Source organism: Triticum dicoccoides, chromosome 5B (genome assembly GCF_002162155.2).
Source record: "Triticum dicoccoides isolate Atlit2015 ecotype Zavitan chromosome 5B, WEW_v2.0, whole genome shotgun sequence".
NCBI lineage: Eukaryota > Viridiplantae > Streptophyta > Magnoliopsida > Poales > Poaceae > Triticum > Triticum dicoccoides.
The window spans coordinates 716,382,363-716,402,698 of NC_041389.1; the positions used below are offsets into that span (position 1 = coordinate 716,382,363).

At 46.5% G+C, this 20,336-nt stretch overlaps 1 long non-coding RNA gene and 1 pseudogene across 3 annotated transcripts; one reads left to right on the forward strand and one right to left on the reverse strand.

The window, feature by feature from the left end:
- Positions 1–3,670: 3,670 nt before the first annotated feature.
- On the forward strand, positions 3,671–6,926 carry LOC119312919. 3 transcript variants are annotated; one of them, XR_005151481.1, is made up of 4 exons: positions 3,671–3,788; positions 3,890–5,229; positions 5,826–6,019; positions 6,136–6,926. It is a non-coding gene; the product is annotated as an uncharacterized LOC119312919 (long non-coding RNA). The 3 variants fall into 3 exon arrangements; XR_005151480.1 differs by having other exon boundaries at positions 3,890–4,053; XR_005151479.1 differs by having other exon boundaries at positions 3,890–6,019.
- Positions 6,927–16,128: 9,202 nt separating this feature from the next.
- On the reverse strand, positions 16,129–16,888 carry LOC119306841 (annotated as a pseudogene).
- Between the last annotated feature and the right edge of the window lie 3,448 nt (positions 16,889–20,336).

A 20,336-nucleotide genomic window follows, 5' to 3' on the forward strand; every position in this document is an offset into this window, starting at 1 on the left:
GTGCCTGTGAGCAATTGAGTGGTAGTGTGATCCGGTCCCTTACACGATCGCACAATATAAATAGACAATAATAGTAATCGATGGCTAGGGTTTGAACTTTACTACTTCAAAAGCTTCTTTATTTCCATGAATCAAAGCAGCACTGATTTTTTTAAAAATAGAACAATCTGCAGAGAGATGGGCGTACCAACCACCCAGAGCTATGGAAGGTTCATTGCTGGGAGTTAAAATCTGCAGAGAGAGAGAGTGACGGGGGGCTTACGGATGTCGTTGCCACCATGGATGGCTAAGAAGATGGGGGCACCAGCCGCCACGCTCCTAGTCGCCAGAAGATAAGGGAGCAGAGGCCACGGGCCCCGTTCCGAACCACCAGAACCGAAGGAGCCTTGTCCCGCTCAGATCTGCTACCATGAGAGGGGGGAGAGGGAGCTGGGTATGGGTTGGGGCGGTGGTGCCATGTGAGGGAGGGGAGAGGTGGCCTCACCGGGCGCTTGGGCTTCGCCAGATGCAAGCGTCGCCGCCGCCGCTCAGATCGGGAGAGAAAGAGATAAGGGAGAGAGAGAGAGAGCAGAGAGATAGCAAAGTGGTGTTTTTTTTTTCAAATGGACGGTGTATTAGGAGGTGGGCTGTGGGGGCGCGTGGCATGAAAATTCGGATGGGCTTCGCGCTAAGTTTTTGCAGGCGCGCGAGCTGATATTTTTCGGCGGCCCAACTACCGACCCACCGTCGGTCGGGAACATTTGCCGACCGACTGTGTGACAAGAGTGCAATTATTACCGATCAATGGTTCGATGCTATAGATTTCAGTATTACCGACCGACAGTTGGTCGTTACATGCGAGTAATACCGACCGACTGTGTGATAACAGTTGTACCAGCAAACCGTCGGTCGGCGAAAGTGACTTTTTCCAACACACGTTTGTAGGAAATGCAGTGTCGTGGTGTAGTGATTATCTCACAATTTACACGTCTTTCCAGGGTCCTCTCAGCGCGTTACACAACATACATGGGGCAAACTGATCCATATATTTGTGAGGTTCTGGATTGTAGAGATGCCATGCTGTTGGCAAAGGAGAAGGGATGGGACCGGATTCAGGTGGTGATTGACTGCAAAAATGTGGCAGATGATTGGAATGCAGGACGAAACCACTCGAGTTGTGGACCAGTTTTTCAAGAGATGACTTCGTACCTCTCATCTTTTCAGGGATTTGAAGTGAGACATTGTGGACGAGGAGCAAACGAAACAACACATCTTTTAGCTAAGCACTGTCTGTTTACAAGCGTGCAAAATGTAACCTATGATGTAATCCCTGAGTTCTTAAGTGTGGTGGTGCACTTGGACTATGTACGGTCTATGAATGAATAAAATGCCTTAGGGCCGTTACTCAAAAAAAAAAAAACCTTCATATCTCACGGCAACACAGCAAGGCACGCCAGGAAGTACGGGGCCTTGAAGCTGGCCCAGATATGCGGCACCATCGCGGCCGACGAAAGGCGCCATGAGCTTGCCTATACCAAGATAGTGGAGAAGCACTTCGAGGTCGATCCCGACTACACGGTCCTGGCCTTCGCCAGCATTATGAAGAAGATCACGATGGCCGCCCACCTGATGTATGATGGGCAGGACAAAACCTGTTTGAGCACTTCAGCGCGGTGGCACAGCGGCTGGGCGTCTACACCGCCTTGGACTACGCCGACATCCTCGAGTTCCTGGTCAAGAGGTGGAACGTCGCCGGCCTCACCAGGTTGTCCGGGGAAGGGCGGCGCACTCAGGATTACCTCTGTTCCCTAGGACCAAGGTTTAGGAAGCTGGTGGAGCGAGCTCAGGGGAGCGGGAAGCATTTGCCGGTTGTTCCTTTCAGCTGGATCTATGGCCGGCAAGTTCAGCTTTGAGTAAGATTTCAAGACACGAGTGTATAGTATATACCATTCTCTTTTTTTGTACTTCTCTTCAAAATCTGTAAAAATTGTTGAGTAATGTAAAGTTGTAAACACATCTACACTGCATATGCCAAATAAGTTTAAAATGACATAATTATACGAACATATCCTTATATGTATTCTTTTTTATTGTGGTCTCGTTGAGCTCCTTGATAGTTTTCTGCAGCGCAAGCAGCCGTCAATGTTGCATTCGCCGTTCTCTTCGTTGGTGAAGATGAAGTAGGTCAGGCACCTCACCGCTTCTTGAGCGTGAGGTCTCTGCTCTACTTCATCTTCCCCAACGTCGAAATGCCCTTGTTATTCTGATCGATATCGTCTCGAATGATATGAGTGCAATCCTGTATATAGACAAATCTTAGCGGTAAAAAGGGAGAGATGTACAAGACAATTACTGTGGTTATTAGAAAATAAGGCAAGACTATTCTCAATATGCATTGACAGCAGGTGAACTTGAGAATGCTTTGCGATGCACTTTTACATCCATGATTCATACCCATGCCAGACCGTCGACTTAATTAAATTATGGTCCTAGAAATCAATCTTAAATTCTTGCATAAAATACTACTTCCTCCGTCCCATAATATAAGAGCATTTTTTGCCATCTGTTTTCTCGACCACGTACCTTATCACAATGACGCACATGTACGTCGCCTCTGCCCCAGAATGGGCACCAGTTTCGACGCCCCTCTGCCGTTGCTCTTTCCTCCTGCTACCGCGAGAGGTACGCGCGAGACGCGCCCGAGAGAGGAGGTGGGGCTCGGAGGCCGGTGATGGGGATCAAGGAGATAGGTGTGTTGAGAAGCAGGGGAGGCAAAACGCTGGCGGCTGAGGCATGGAGGCTGAGTGGATTAGGGTTGGGTTTCGTTGTTTTATATAGGGTAGGAGTAAGACTAGGGTTGGGTTTCGTTGTTTTATGGCGGCTGCTCTTTTGAGCCCGGCCCATTTACTATTTCTGCTATCCTTTTTTTCTATTTTTCTGTGGGGCCAAAAACTTGAATATCCTTTTCAATGTGAAAACTGGATATAGATATCGGTCTATATGCGATGTGGTTGCATTCAACTAAAAAAAACCTTGTTTAGATGGTTAGAAGGACAGTGGCATCTCAATCCTACAAGATTCAAATCTTAGACTTGACACTAGTGCTCACATTTTCCTGGATTTATAACAACCTTTCGGCGATGTGTGTTGGGAGGAGACATTCCCGTCAACTACGAGGGTGTCTGAGGCGGCTTCGTCAATCTCAAGATAATGTCTCGTCTCAGTTTCTCAGAGGTGCTCATAGGATGCACGTGAACGTCTGCGTCTGTAGTGTGTTAAAAACATTGAGTTGGATCAAAAAAAAGATCGGTCTATATTTAGAAATACATGAACTTGTTTCTATTTATATTTACTTTCTTTGCAATACAAATTTAGGAACCATGTGCAAAAAGCCTTCCCGCAATACTTATTGAAAAAAGGCTTCAAACTTCTTTTTCTGTTGACGCAGCGGTTCGGTGCTCGAGCTCAGCTTCTCCAGAAATCGCTAGCGTTGGTCGCTGTCTGCGGATTCGCAAAATTCGGTATGACGCTTCTAAACGGATTCAGCGAAAAAACAAGATACACGCTCTTATACATAGCGAACAGTGCGCCCGAGCGGGCCTAGACCGTATGGGTCAGGCGCCGTCCGCGCGTGGTTCGTCCTAGTCCGTGGACCAGAACGTTTGCTTTTTTTTTCTGAGCCGTGGAACAGTAGCTCTCGGCACATCCGCCGCTGACAGCTATCCCCCATCCCCCATCCCCCCTGCGTCTGCTCGGGCTAGCCGGCGATGGAAGAAGCCGGTCTAGTTCCTGCTCGACGCCGTCGACCTGTAAGTTGGAGATCTACAGTTTTTATTCATGCCTCCCCCCTCCCTTCGACGGAGCCGCCGGCTGACTGTGGCCCCGCCGCCCCCATGGTTGTGAGTTGCAGGTTTCCCCTTCGGGAGGAGTTTGCGGACTGCCTGTACTCATCCAGATCCGATTCCTCTGGCTGTGCTACTGCTGCGATCTGTGTTACTCGTGCCAATTGGCAGGCACCTGGTAGCGGCGGCTGATAGCGTCGGCCCAATGGGTAATGGGAAGCCGACGGTCAAGGTATGTGGCTGGGCGAGGGAAAAAAATTATATGAGACCAGGTCTCATATAAACCAAGTGAGACCCACCCTGATGGATGACATGTGGCATTCACAAATCATAAAGCATCTAATCTCTCCTCCCCCTGATTTCAGGTAGGGGTGGGGTAGATGCTTTGTGATTTGTGAATGCCACGTGTCATCCATCAGGATGGGTCTCACCTGCTAACCCGTGAGACCTGGTCTCATAGAATTTTTTCCGAGCACTCCTCCCATCCTCGGTAGCGTTGGTGGTCAGACCGGCAGCAGTGACAGGGAGCAATTTTGCTAGCGTTCTCTGTTTGGATCTGAACAGAAAATGTGCTAAAGTTGTATTTGCCGTACCCTTGGCTGCAGGTTAGATAAAGGGGGTTTTGTCACTTCTTATTATAATCTCAGGCTAATTAAGTTGTTCCAACATTGTCTGGTCTTTAGTACTTGACGGACGAGTCTCAGTCGTCATTCCTTTTCCGAAGCTAATTAAGTTTTTGATCTCAAGAATGACACTTTCGACAGATTGGGTCTTAATTATTCATTTTTTGAGATACTTGTTTAGTATCATTTCTGCTGAGAAAATAATATTACAAAGAAACACATCGTTCGGTGTTCGCATCTTAATTGTCAGAATTTCTTTTAGATGTGGTTTTCAGGTTATGGGACAAGTGTGCCTAGATGTGCTAGACCAGAAAAATTGTTGCCTTCCAAATCTTGACCTATGTTTGATTTAACATCTCGTAGTGTGGCCATCTTTATTGTTATCTATTGATGTAATCAGTTTGTGGATGTACATAACTCATACTTTGTCATGTCATGTAGGAACACTATCTACTCCCTCCTTCCTATAATATAAGAGCGTTTTTGACATCATTACTGAACTCGAAGCTTTGGAAGCTCACCAAACGTAAAAAGTACAGTTGTGATCTTTCTGTTAGATGTTTGAGTAGTGATTAGTACATAAAGATTTTTTTTGTTGGTCTCAAACTCTCGAGACAAGTCCATTCTTTTTTTTAAATTTAATATGTTCTTTTATAGTTCTCAACTTCTCATTACAAGTATGACTACATATCTGGTTAATTCTGTTTTTCATTAGTCCGGCAAGATTTCCAAAATTTACCCTTCGATGTTGTTGATTATACAGAATCATCAAATCAGGTTATCAGGTAATTTCTAGACTCTGAATGTTCAAAACATCCAATTAGCTCTGAAACATCAAAGGCACTATTTGTTTTACATAGCTGCCTATTTTGCTGAAAAAGAAGCATGTGGTTGTACTTTATTTTGGAGTAGTATATTCCAAATAGTTGACTAAAATTATGCCTATGTGACCATGTGAGATATTTACTACAGCCCTTGATTATATTTTTAAACTTGGCAAGACAAATAACAATAACTAGTTTGTTTTAAAGTTGCTACCCAACTAATTAAGTGACTGGCAATACCACCAACAGTTGTTTGTATTAAAATCACATCTATTTTGTTGGTTATTTTTGTTCTGATATTTGTTAGTGAGTTTCGTACCTTTCTAGCTTCAGTTTTTGTCTCCTACTACGTCTAGAGGCAGTTTTCCGAATGTTGATTCTTGTGGTTTGCATCTCTTGTGCCATTTAGTTAAACAAATCATATTCTTTGTATATGCCTTTTTCCATTCTAGAGAACATCGGTATTGCTTCAACTCTATTTCAGATAGTGTGTGTTCTATTATTTTCTTGTCTTAAATATTTGATTTGTATATAATATTAACTATTTGTTTCAACAGTTTGGTCGGCTACTGATCAAAGGGACGGCTTACAAATGTTACAGAAATTGAGAAGATGAGGAAAACAATGCAGCCAAGTTGGAGAAATGGAGCAGGGTCATGTACAAGGTGACCGTCAAGGGCACCTGTTTAGAGTTCTAGTGTGAGTGCGGCAATTCGAGCACATGGGCATGCTGTGCTCTCATGTCCGAATGGTAAGAAATCATGAAGCATATCGTTTGTTCTCCCCCGTTAAGCAAAAAGCATTTGAGTTGATCTCTATTTAGCAGTTCCATTAGTTGTAGAGATGACATTGTTTGTCATAATGCAGGTGATGGACGTGCTTCACCTGGAGGAGATTCCTGCAAAACCCATCATGAAGCGGTGAACGAACGATGCAAGGGATATCCTCTGCCCAGACACCTTGTGCAGTACCAAAAAGACCAGTCGGTTAATAAGTCCTTTTGGTAGTCTGTATGTGCAAGATATGGATGTTGTCAGGATGGGCGACGCGAGCGCAGAAGGTTTCAAACACATGTCGGCTGGCCTCAAGGCATTGCTCGCCAACCGGGCGCCATTCGGGGAGCAGAGGAATGGTTTAGGTTTTGAGGACTGTCAGGGAAATACGCTTGCAGGAGTGCTGTGTGGGAAAGGAGAAACTGAATTTATTGCAAATGGGGGTGCAGATCATGCAATTGGAGGTCAAAGTGCCCCGGAGAAGCGAAGAGAGGTTGGCATTCCAACGGACAGCCAAGAGAAAGCACCTACGAGGGACTGAGTAAACAGGTAAGGTTTTGCAGTATCTGTCGCCGCGACGGCCACAAAAGATGAACTTGCATGGGCCGGGGTGATGCCCCAAAGCAATCGCGAAAACCAGGAAAATGCAACAACTGTGTAATGGAAGCACACCGCCGGAACACATGCACATGATAACCGCTTGGTTGTCCGCAGAATCAAATGTGAAAACTAGATTTTAATTTATGTATGTTGTGCTATGAGGATTTCTGGTGTGTTGAGCTTTGCTCCATGCTTGTTCCTCGACATCTGAACGTGGGACTTAAAGTGTGACATTGAGTGAACTTGTTTGACGTTGATCCGTATCTTCTTTTGTGTGTGTGGTTGTTTTGAGTTGTTATGTGTGACTGCAAATGAATGTTTGGTAGAATATCTGTTTGTTGTGCACCGTGTACAGTTTACTTGTGCCTGATGAGTACACGTGGCACTGCAGATGTTGATCATACCATGCGTCTGTTCATCCCGCTCGTTTCTGCTTTGAATCGCTGACTGAGTAAATGCAATTTGTGTAGAGGCTGGTGCAGGGTTACCCATCGGCTTCGGCGCCTTGGTAGGCAGCTAGCAGTAGAGAATTCAAACAACTGCCTTGTCGCGGCGACGGCTCAGGCTTGCACAATAAAGTGACTGAGCCGTTTCAGGTCCCTCCGTCCGGAAATACTTGTCATCAAAATGAATAAAAGGACATGTATCTAGACATATTTTAGTTCTAGATACATCTCTTTCTATCCATTTTGATGACAAGTATTTTCGGACGGAGGGAGTACCTGTTCCGCCCCCACCTTACCGCTGCCATCGCAATTAATGCGCCCATTTGCTGGCTTGAATAAAAACGTATTTAGGTTATTACGTACTCCCTCAGTAAAGAAATATATGATCGTTTATAGATCACTAAAACGATCTTATTTTTTTTACAGAGGGAGTTTTTTGGTAGATTTTGTCCAAGAAATGAATAAAAATTCAAATATTTAGTTTGGAGAATTCACACTTACATGTGTTTAATTATTTGCTTTGATTTCTAAAAATATAAATAAACTCTGAAAAATATGAAATTTTTGCATGATGTCATGATATGACCTCAACTGTTTGTATTGAAGTCTCAAACAATTTCACTAAAGTTGGACTATACATTGCTCTGTAAGTGGAGCATCTCCGAGGAATCATCGTATCATTCGAAGGGACACTATGATGATTCAAGTCAACCTCAAACTTATAAACAAATCTTAGGTAGCTGAGTTTCAAACCCATAGCCGCCAAGTCGCTCCTCCTCGTTCAAGAAAGAAAGCTAGAATTTCTGCCTCTCGCCGCCGCCGCCGCAGGTCCACCTCATCTCCGGTGGCCCTAGGACCATGGGGCGCGGTGGATCCTACCAAGGGCCGGCGGGAGGGCTCCGTTTTCAGTTGTTTTTTCCTCTCTTGTTAGGGTTTGTGTCCTGCTCAGGAAGACGAGACGGCGGCGGCTCCCTGAAGATGGAATAAAGGTCTCCCTGCCAAGCCCCCGTTCCGGCGATGCATCTAGCATCGTTGGTGGGCGTGTCGAGGTGTGTCTCCGGCGGATTTACTCGGATCTCGTCGTTGTTCGTCTAAGTTCGTGTGTCTTCGGGTTGAATCCTTCCAACCTACGTTATTCTTCATCGGCGGCGGTTGTTGTTCTGGTGCACTGGTCCTGTGGGGCCTTAGCACAACGACTTTCCGACTGTCTACTACAACAAGTTGTGCCCGACTCCGGTGATGGAGGGGTGATGACGGCGGCGCGCCTTCGGCTCGCTTCAGTGCTTGCAGTCGTCGCTAGATGGTCTACGGATCTGAATGTAATTTTTATTTTTGGTGTTCATTGTACTACCATGATTGGAAGATGAATAGATTGGAAGTTTTTATTTTTATTCATCGTTTGAAGTGAAAATCGTACCGTAGCTTTTTTTGAGTGGCAAGGGGAAACAAAGTCCGATTGGCCATTGCTTGTGGGCCGGACGGACGTGCAGGCGTTCTTCACGTGTTTGTTTATTTATTTGCTTTGATTTCCAAAAACATAAATAAACTCTGAAAAATAGGAAATTTTTGCATGATGTCATGATATGACCTCAAGTGTTTGTGTTGAAGTCCCAAACAATTTCGCTAAAGTTGGACTATACATTGCTCTGTAAGTGGAGCATCTCCGAGGAATCATCGTATCATTCGAAGGGAAACTATGATGATTCAAGTCAACCTCAAACTTTATTCATCATTTGAAGTGAAAATCGTACCGTAGCTTGTGGAAGGGGAAACAAAGTCCGATTGGCCATTGCTTGTGGGCCGAACCCGGACGGACGTGCAGGCGTTCCGTTCCTGGACCCCCTCTCGGATTCAGACCCAACCTAGCTAGCTCTGTTTTATAGCGATGACTACGTACTAGCCAGAGATCGATCAAGTACGGACGATCGACCTATGGCGTCTTCGGCTCCGCGTTGGTCGGAGACCCCGGAAGACATCCTCGGCCTCGTCATCGACCGCCTTGGCTCCGGCGCCCCAGCTGACCACCACTGGACACGCCGCCTCTCTGTCTCCGCAGTGTGGTCTCAGATCCTAGTTCTACGGCGTGCCCTCTCTTTCGCCGATGACTGTGGTGCCTTCCAGGCGGTGTGCCGTGTCCGGCAGTCGTCGGTCTCTGCCGACCGTGCCCGCTTCCGCGCGGTGTGCCGTTCGTGGCACCTGGCCATGCGCAGCCACGTCACGGCGCCGCGGCTGCTGCCGTGGATTGTCTTGTCAGATGGTTCCTTCTCTGTACCCTTCGACGACGGTGGCTGCCGCGGCTCGCGCTGCCATATCCCTACTTTGCCCAAGAACGCAAGATGCATCGGCTTCACAGACGACTGGCTTACCCTTGACTGCACCGACGTTGAGAACGTACATAGTTACTTCTTGCACAACCCTTTCTCCGACACGACTATGCCGCTCCCTGAGCTAAGCGCCATCATCGGTGTCGTCTCTGAACTTTTCGAGGTCCGCGAGGTGCTCATGCGGTCAGGCCCTCATGATGTTGTCGCTTTCCTGACCAATAATTGCAATTATCCCCTCATCTTGGTCCGGCCAGGGAAGGGTGTGTGGCTGCCCGAGCCGCAATCCGCTCCCTTCGTCTACATCATCGACATTGCTTTTGTTGGGGATAAACTCTATGGGATCACTCAGGCCGAGGACCTCGCTCTCTCGGTATCAACTTTGATGATGATGGTGTGCCTTGCATCTCCGGTATCGAGCGACTCATCAGGCACCCACCCATGCACAGTTACCGTTTCCATGTATGGATGGATGACGACAATCATGAAGACAATTTTGAGGCCACAAACAATGGGGGTGATAAGCACGAGGTCCATAAGGATTATAAGTACGATGATGAGACAATGACTGAAGAGGAATACGAGAAGGATTGCGCCTTAGATGAACTTAGGGAGAGAACTGGCGACGACATGATTCTCGACGGTACAACCTACCTGAGATACTATGACGCACCAGATGATTTTGTCTCCGTCATTTGCCACTTGGTCGAGTCGCATGGGAAGTTACTCATGGTGAGAAGACAACTACAATGGCCCTTGCACAACATCAAATTCACTCGCAAGGTGGAGGTTTTTGAAGCGAATGCCGGCAAAGGAGTCTGGATGCCGCTTACCGATGGCCTGGGTGATCAAGCGCTTTTCATTAGCAGACCCTTCTGCAAGTCTATTCATGCCTATGGAGATGTGGAACGTGATACTATCTATTTTATCGACACAGGCGAGATGCTCAATATGAAATCCCAAACTATGAGCCCATCAAATAGGAACATCAACCACCGACAGTCAATGTGGATGTTTTCTGCGGATCTTGTGGTTTAATGATTTCATTTACCAAAATAGGGTTTGTTAGACATGTTAGAGATCCACATAGATATTTTCCTTAATCGGTGGCTTGATGGTCTTTTTTGAAAAACGGTGGCTTGATAGTTAGTACACCTTTTGGTCCTAAATGGAAGATAAGATGTTTTGACAGTTTTAAATTGAACCACCAAAATGTCTTACATTTAAAAATAGAGGTAGTATATAATAATCTTGTAAGTTGGCTTGATAATTTAATTAGTTAGACGTGCTGTACCCCTGCGCTCGCACTCCTCTGCTCCCCGAACAATGCTACAATTACGGACTAATTTACTGACTTGAGGCTACGAAAAGAGCTGGAATCGGTTGGTTGGTGGGGACTGGGGAGGATGGCCCCAGAACTTGTCCGCCTGTACGATTGTTTCCGTAAGCCACGTCCATAGATGCATCATTTTCGGCTACTCCCCTCCCCTCCATGGTGCGCACAATTTTTACTTAATTTATTCATTGGTACTAGAGTGCTAGTTCTATCTCCGTCCTGATTTATTGGTCCTCTTAGTATTTTCTATCAAATTTTGATCATGAATTTAATTAATAAAATGATAATGCATTTTACAAAAAAAAAAGTATCGTTGAAAACTATGTTTAAATACAAATCCATTTTGACAGTTAAATCTCTGGTCAAATTTTGGCTTAAAATATGAGGAGGAGCAATAAACCAGGACTGAAGTAGTAGATGAAGAACATGCATGTCCGGCTCATGGGGTACTGTGGTGCTTCCAAACGATTTTTATTTGGTCGCTAGGGCCACGTTGCCGACTAAAAAAGGGGAGAAGGGCGTGAAAATGCATAGCAGAGGCCGAGCTCCACAGAGCTCTTTATTTTTTCCACCAAAATTACTATTTTCACACACTGAAAAAATCTGGAAAAAGTATATACATAGATGAATATTTGTAGTATACACGTATAAAATTTCATGAACATATATGTTAACATGTAATGTATACAAAAAAGATAAATACACAGATTAAAATGAGCTTTATCTTTGTTGGTTTTGGGCCAGATATTTTTTTTGTGTGTAGCATGCAAATAATCAAATTACCTGATGAAACTTTTTACATACTTGACGAATAGTCATATGTATTAGCATAATTGTTTTTGATATTTTTTTGGCCGATTAGTACTGCTTGGACCTCTTGCCTGGCTGTGTTTGTACACACACACACTCTCTCTCTCTCTATCTCTCTCTCTCTCTCTCTCTCTCTGAGGGCGGGGTTATGATAAAAAGACACAAGCACCATCATCGAGCTTTTTAAACGTAGAAAGATTTGCATTGTTCATTATTATTTTTTGTGAAAATCACTAATTATTGATTAAGAAAGAAGAATGGAGTTGTCCAATTAATTATCAAAAATCAAAAGATTATCACCAATACCCGCTGATCGGGCACACTCAAGATCAAACGCACCACACAACAAAGAAAACCATGTTGAGGATGTGCATTGCCTGTCATTATCATCGTCATTTGTCCACAAACCTCATTGAAGTGGCCAGCCTTTGTCAGCCTCCCCCTTCACCTCTTGAAGCCGATGTCTTCTACCCCATCCTTCAAGCAGCTGCCAACAACATTGTCGAGGACCAGCTTGCCAATACAGCACTACAACGTAGATAATGAAGCTCAACACACTACCACATTTCTAGCATACTACATATTGGTTCCACAACAATTAAGCTTGAATGATCTAGAAGAGGAGAGCAGGTACAAGGACCAGACCTACAATGTGAAGAACCAACCCTTGTACCAAGGATCGCCCTATTACATCGACTGCACAACAATGACGATCATTAAGCTTGGCACGTACGCTACAACCTTTTAGGTCTAGTGACCAATCTTCCCCAAATGAATCATATGTTACCCCAAATCGAACCATGTCAAACCCTAAACCGGGCTTAGATTGCATCCTACATACAGATTTGGTGGATTCGACTTACCTTCATTGGCGAAGTGGTGATGAAGCGCCTTTAGATGATCATCATCCAGACCATCCGGTCGCCGATGCTCGCCATCAAGATCTTCTAGCCAACGATGTTCATCATGAATTCATGGTGCCGTCGAAGGTGAGAGGATAGTGACATGGAGACATGGGAGATTGAGCGGTGAGGTGATTTTGTCGCGTGCCTTCAGGAAACATAGCGTCGTCTGACGTCTCCCGCTCGTGCAGCCGCGTGTACTCTTTGCACTCGCTCGGGCCTAGCTCAGCGGAAACGGTCAATCCGGTCGTTCCTCTAGGGTGCGTTTAGTTGGAGAACGAAGTGGAACAGAATGGAATGGTTCCATTCCAAGGGAATGGGTTGGTTCCATTCTTGTGTTTGGTAGGGTAAAATAGATGGAATGGAATGATTACATTGCAGTGTTTGGTTGGCAACATAGAATGGAATGGGTTTGCTTATCTTTCTCATGAGATTACCTCTCTCACATGTATATGCACAATTGTCACTCCCATAGCTCTTTCTAATTTTAACACATCATAAGAAAGTAATTATTATTTTTTGCCAATGTCTGTGAAAATGCAAGTCAAAAAAATCTATCAAAATACAAGTCATTTACATGTCAAAAAATCTGTCAAAATACAAGTCACGTACTCAAAATACACAAGGCTTTATTAACATGTGTCTGTTACGTGAGCACATCTAGAACCGCCGCTTATGAACACAACAACAAGAATCCATAACCTCAAACGGCTAATCGTCGTTGTTAGCCTGCTGCCCCCTGAATCAGATTGAGCCTGCCGCTGAATCCACAACCCCAATCAGATTGGGCTAGGAGATTAGGGAGAGAAAAGAAGAGAGACGTACTGAATCAGATTGAGGAGAAGAACCAGGTGCTCCCTCTGCCGCAGTCGCTCGCCCGCCGCTCGCCTGCCCGCTCACCCGCGGGGAGAGGGAGAGACGACAGAGAGAGGTGAGGGGGGAGGTGGCGCCGGAGATGGCGGAGCCGAAGATGGGCGCGGGGAGGCGGCGCCGGAGATGGTGCAGCCGGAGATGGGCTCGGGGAGGTGGCGCCGGAGACGACCGAGTACTGGCAGATGCAGAGGAGAGACACAGGTGAGGTGAGAGCCACGAGCCGTTCCGCGTCGTTCCACCGAATTGGAGGTACGAGCGCGTTCCGCATACCAAGCGAATATTCCGTTCATGGGAACCGGTGGGTTCCGGTTCCTCAACCCAACTAAACACGGGAATGGGCCTTTGGCACGGGATCGACCCGTTACATCCCACTTGGTGACACAAACTAAACCTACCCCTAGAGCTAGGCTCTGGGCTATTTTGAGGAGCGTGCGACAAAAACCCAGCCGAACACGTGACTAACCAAACAGCCAAATTTGTCCCCCAAATCCTGGATGGAGGTTGTGCAGTCAACCAGACACGTCCTTGTTATATCCGTGCATAAGGACGGACCAGAGTATGTCATGGCCGGACTTAATTAATCCTGCACTCACCACAATCCCAGCCGATATGAATGTTAGATCCATGTCCCAATCCAATTTCATCGTGCTTTCATGCATATACATATGCCAGACTATGTCACTGTACTTTTGTTCTTCAGTGGCCATGACGACGTGCGTACGTACGACGGGGCACCACAGGACAAGGATCCTATTTGGTTCAGCGGCAATCTAATTTCCTCTCTTTTTTCCTTTTCAAAAACCTTGCAAAAAGAACAGACGCTAACAAATTCCCAGATAATTTGAAAAAGAAGCTACTATGAACTTTTCTTGGTTTTCCCGAAATGACATCCACCTCCACCCCGTAACTGAAAGATCCCAAATTTCATAGCATTCAACAAGTTCCATGACACGAAAAACAAATATTCAGCTATGTTGAGTATTATGTTTAGTTAGAAAATATGAGATAGACTAGGATATGTTTCGGTTTGTCTTGTACTCCAAATTGACCATGTACTCTTATATATATATGCCCACGAGGCTCAAGCAATAAAATAACTATTCCATCAAATTCCTCCTCTCCTTTTTAACATGGTATCAATTTTCGGGTTCTAAACCCTAGCCGCCGCCGCTTCCGCACCCGCGCGCCGCCCCCGGGATGGTCGGCCTCCATGACCGCCACCGGAGGCCGAGCCACCCGTACCTAGGGTTCGTCCGCCGGTCGTGTTGACTGGCTGCCCTAGAGAGTCTTTTTTCCTGAGCCCTTGCTCCGTGTTTTTTCGCTCTCTCGCCGGTCGTCTTGATCGGCGTTTTTCTTTTTGGTTTTCCGACCTATGCTTGATCCGTTTGCATCGCCCGCCGCCGCCGTCGACCCCCGTGCGCCTCTACCTGACACCGGCGCGACCGACCGACCTCTTCACCGACCCGGCGACCTCGCGCGACAGGCGGTCCCTCACGGCCGTCGTCCGCGCGTCGGCCTGCTCGTCGAGCTACGCCGGGCTTCATCGCCCTGTCCCCGAGTTTAGCGCACCACTCCGTCGATCGAGCAACAGGCTGCCACTGCGTCGCCCCGTCGGGCCGCAGCGCCGCCGCCCCGTCGTTCTTCCCGTGGTTGCACCGATCTGTGCCGCCGCTGCGTCGTCCCTTCGGGCCGTAGTGCCACGGCACGTGATCCCCGCCGCCACCCTGAGGCCGTTTCCGTGGTTGCACCACCTCACGCTGCCGCTGCGTCGCCCCTTCGGGCCGTAGTGCCGCGGCCCGCGGTCAACCGCCGCACCGAGGCCGTCCGTTCCAGGCCGTCCCCGAGGCTGCACCGACCCTCGCGCTGCTGCTGCGTCGCCCCGTCGGGCCGTAGTGAGCGTGGCACGCGATCCCTGCAACCGCCCTGAGGTCTTCCCCGTTGTCGCCCCGACCTGCCCGCCCCCGTTGCATCGCCCACTCGGGCCGTAACGCTGCGGCCCGCGGTCCACCGCCGTCCATGCGCGTTGACTTCCATGTGATATGCGCCGCGCCGCCTCCCTTGGTGCGGGAACGTCACTGTCCACGCCGGTCTTCGTCACACTATCGGGTTCATTATCACCTACTTCAAGCACCGCTGCCGCGCTCCTTCTCTAGCCGCCGCCGCCGCCTCCTTAGGCCGCCGCCGCCGCTGCTCTTCTTCCGCAGCTCCACGGCGACTACCTCGACACCGACGACCCCCGACTCGACACCGACCACGGCGTTCTTCGCACGGCTACCTCGACTACAGCTACATAACCTACGCTCTCGGCTACCTCGACAAACGGCACAAAGGGCTACCGCCTTGATTGAGCAACCTCGTCGGGTTCCACTCCAGCCACAACTCCACCATGCATCGACCGTTACGACTGGGGGGAGGGGGGGGTGGTGTCCGTCGGCTTCCCTTCGGATTCTTCTCCAGTCTCACCGTCTGCGTCGCTACCGTTGTGACTGCGGGGGTATGTTGAGTATTATGTTTAGTTAGGAAATATGAGATAGACTAGGATATGTTCCGTTTTGTCTTGTACTTTAAGTTGACCATGTACTCCTATATATATGCCCACGAGGCTCAAGCAATAAAATAACTTTTCCACCAAATCCCTCCTTTCCTTCTAACAAGCTAGTTTGCTGACACCAAAATCGCCTTTTCTGGACTATTCGTGTTACGTATCTGCAGATGAAAGGTTCTCTTTTTCTTTTCTCCCCTCTTTTCCGAAAAATATCAAAATGCATGCTTGTACACAATCAATCCATCAATCATAAGTCGCTTGCGTATCTGCACATGAAAGGTTCTCATTTTTTTTCTCCCCTCTTTTCTGAAAAACTATCAAAACGCATGCTTGTACACAATCAATCCATCGATCATAAGTCGCTTGCGTATGTACAAATCTATCTATCAGTCATAAGTTGCTAGCAGCTAACTACGATTTCATATACAGATACTGAAGGTCTCACGAAACTGAACATCTGACTTGCACCTCGACTTCGCCCTTCTCTGCTGCTGCTGCTGCTGCAGGTAAACACGCCTCGTGCGGGCAGGGCCTCGCGTAGAACTTGGGGATGTTATCCCCGGGCATGAGCACGGGCAACCCGCACTCTTTTCCAGCTTTCTTGCTCTGCAATCAACAAGGCACAGGGCCGCTATTCATGAGCTTAAGTTTGCAACATATAGATGATATTCCGGAACGGTGTCAAAACTGAAAATAAGTTGCACAATAGAGAGATCAGTTGCTGACTTGCTGCTAGTACCTTGTGTTCGGAAGCTGCCTTGCTCGGCGCCGATCCGATGGAGATGATGGTGTGCGGACCTTCCTGGAGCATACCGGGATGTCGAGACCAGAGGAGGGAGCGGAGCCTGTCCCAGTGGTAGCAGCACGAGAAGATGTCGCTGAGGGAGAAGATGACGAGGAGCAGGAGCGCCGTGCCGAGGGGGAACCCCAGCGTCGGCCTTGAGGAATGCGACATGGGGATCGTCATGCACGCAGGAGCAGGTGTGTGAGACCCTGTGGCATATTCATACGCATCAGGTGGCCTTCTGGTAGGTACTTCGGTCAGTCCTCCTGCCTGCTACTCGGTTAAGAGCCCAGGCTTGCAAGCTAAGGAGACTGGCTACTTATACCTGAATGCTGTCGTACAAAGTGGACTGACTTGCACGGCCAGCCATCCCTCCGTGGTATACTGGATGACCATAGTGTTGTGGTCCACATGTATCTGCTGGTGGCCGATAATGCTGACCTAACCGCCTGTTTTTTCCAACAAAAATAAGCTGCTTAAATCGTTTGAATATATGGCTTTAGTGGGTGGGACGAAAAGTTATGAATGCACAATGGGATAGAAATTATGGGTATGTCTCTCCACAAGCAAATGTTAATTTGTTAGGTAAAGTGTGGTGAACTGATTCACAAATAGTGAAGTGCCTAAGCTTCAGAAGAAAAAGATACAGGTTGGCGATGCAACACTCTGTATGCAGGTTTTCTGAGGGAAGACAGGGAGTTTCTGAACTTCATCGTCCCCAACATCGAATTGACATGTGCTTTTGATCGATATCATCTTAAACTCTTGCGCCTAGAATACTAGTACTGTTTTCTTCGATCACCTACCTTACCACAATGTTTCTAATTTATTACTCTCACTAACTTAGGCTCTGGAAATTCAATTGGGTGTCCACGCTTATCTGCAACCGGTGAACTGTAAATTAAAAAAAATACTAAAAAGTCTGTTTTTTTTAGCTGAAAGATGATACAATGCATGATGTTCATGCCAAATTTCAGGTTGTTCGGACATATGAGGAGCTTATGAAAAAAACACATCGGTCAAAACAGTACGTGAACAATAAACATTCTAACAACCTCAAAATTTGTATTTGTTGCTGAGAGCTACTGAGCATCTAGCATTACATGAGCATCTGTAACAGTATGTCCAAACTCCACGAAAGTTGGCACGAACTTCATGCACATGAGCATGTAGCATTACAAAAGTAATTGGATTTTTATTTCATCTTAAAGGATTTACTGTTCATCCACGGGTGCAGATGCACCAGAAAGCCAAAACACCGCGTCCCATAGGTTCCTCTCTTACCTCCCTTGATATCATCTACTATAGTCTTGCTATCACATTCAATAATGATCTTTGGCAGAGCGAGGTCTTCTGCTAAGGCCAACACTTCACGGCAAGCTAGCATCTCCAGGTTTCTGTTGAAGGAGAAGGAGGTGGCGGATGAGGGCTAGGCGTGCTCTTTTGAGCCCGGCCCATTTGCAATTTCCTCCTCTCTTTTTTTCTTTGTTCATCTTTTACTTTTTTGTAGGGAAAAACTTGAACATCTTTTTCAACGTGAAAATTGGATAGAGATATTGGTCTATATATACCTACTTCTATAGTCTTTAAAAAACCGCAACTCCTTTATTAATTGGTAATCAAAATAGCATCATGTGCAACTAATTTCCCACTCTATGGCAATGCTCAAAAGAAACCAAAACAAAATAAAACAAACTAGGAGTAATTACAAAAGTACAATAGAACAAGCATCAACATCTATAACTATCTGATATCTTGGACCCAACCTTCAAAGTATATTATTTCTTTATCTTGGCTCTAAATAAAATTCATTTTGACTCTTCTTTGAACTTCTTCCGATAATGGTATAAATTTGGAGTAACCCCTTTAAAAATGTAATCACTACATGTAGTCCAAATTGCCCATGGAGCTAGAATGAAAATTTCCAAAGAAAAAGGAACAACCAAGAGGTGTTTGAGGTTGTTGATTTCCGCCTGCATGCCTTGATTAGTAGGAGACTAGTTATGACAAAGATGAGACCAAAATACCTTAGCAAATGGGCAGGTAAAGAAGAGGTGTTTTCTGGTCTCAAAGGCATTTGGCCCACACATGACGCATGATTAATCTGTTATGAAGTTCTTCCAATGCACCATATCTCTTGTGTTAAGTCTATTCTAGAGAAGTAGACAAGAATATTTTGTGCTTTAGTTGACAGCAAGTATCCCAAATCCAGCTTAGATGCTTGAAAATTCTTACGAAATTCATTCATATCTAAAAATAAAATTCCTGGTTAAATCACGTACAAAACAACATCAAACACCTAGATGCAGAGACCACAGAGAGACGGAATATCTGCAAGAGAGACAATAGAATCCCTAGAGATAAACAGCGAAATGGCGTCTTCATTGTTGAAAATAAAGAAAGAAAAAGAAGAAGGTTTTTGTCCAATAATAACAAATAGCAGCGGAATATCCATGGCCAACAAGAAGAGATAGTGGATAAAGGTAGATGTTATGTTTGAATTTCTCCGGTGCTAATCGTTTTTCCTCGGAGATACACAACTGAGGCTGACGACCGAATAACCCTAGCCGCCACCCGTCATCCATCCCTCTTGTCGCCGTCAGGGCGCGTCGCCGGGCAAAGCCCACACGACGTCGGCGGCAACGGGGAGGTCTATATCGTGGACATGTTGTGGAGGCACTAGAGGGTTGTTGTGGGACAACAAAGGAGATGGGTGTTCATGCGACGGGCTTCGTCTAGCAGTGAACGACATCGTCATTGGTAAAACCGTTGGCTGTCGGAGGGATCCAGTGCAAAGATCTTCATTGATGGCTCGGCATGGCTGGATCATCAAAGAAGATGGCATTGGTGCATGGTTTTGGACGGCAGCGAGCTCGGCATCAGAATCGGACCTGTCGTACAACGACATGGGTGATATTTTCACAGCTTTTTTGCGGTCTTGGTAATCACTGGTGTTTCTATTGGCTCTTATCGGTAGCTTTTCTCTCCGGGGTAGCGATTTGCTCCAGAGATCACGACCACCGCCGTCTCCTAGTGTACATCCACGACTTCCCGGCCGCTGCTTCCACAATTTCCTAGTTTCAAAATTTTAACCCCACCGAGTTGGAGTCCCAAGGGCGGCATCGGGCTATACTCACGGCGCGCCGCCGGTGGATGCAGGAAGAAGAAGACTTCGACATCCACGAGATTTTAATTTTTTTTCTTTTTATTGTAAGTCTGTATTTGTGATGCTTCTTTTTTTGATTTGGCACTTATTAATAACTAATACTTGACGTTGGTTTCGGTTCGATCAATTTAACAGTTCAAAACCCAAAAAACCAGGATCCTTAATCATTGATTCCGTTCATTCCCGCCCTTCACTTCAGGCCATAGTGTTCTGAATTATTTCTATGCGCCCTGAGGTTTACTCTATTTTTAGATTTGCCCTTCTCCTACTGATCTTACTATCCCTCGAGTCCAAGCCTCGAGATGACGCTTATTAAGGTCCTGTTTCCCCTTGACAGGATATTCCGGTTATGGTATCCCTTAAGAGCTTCAAGAGCATTTCCTAGTATGAAGGCAATAAAATATGGTTATGTGCTTTTGGCTTCTGGGGTTTACGGGTGAGGTGGAGTGAAATGGCAAGGAAACAAAAGAGAACTCAACTCAAGGCGTAGGTACATGCAAGCATGTCTTGAC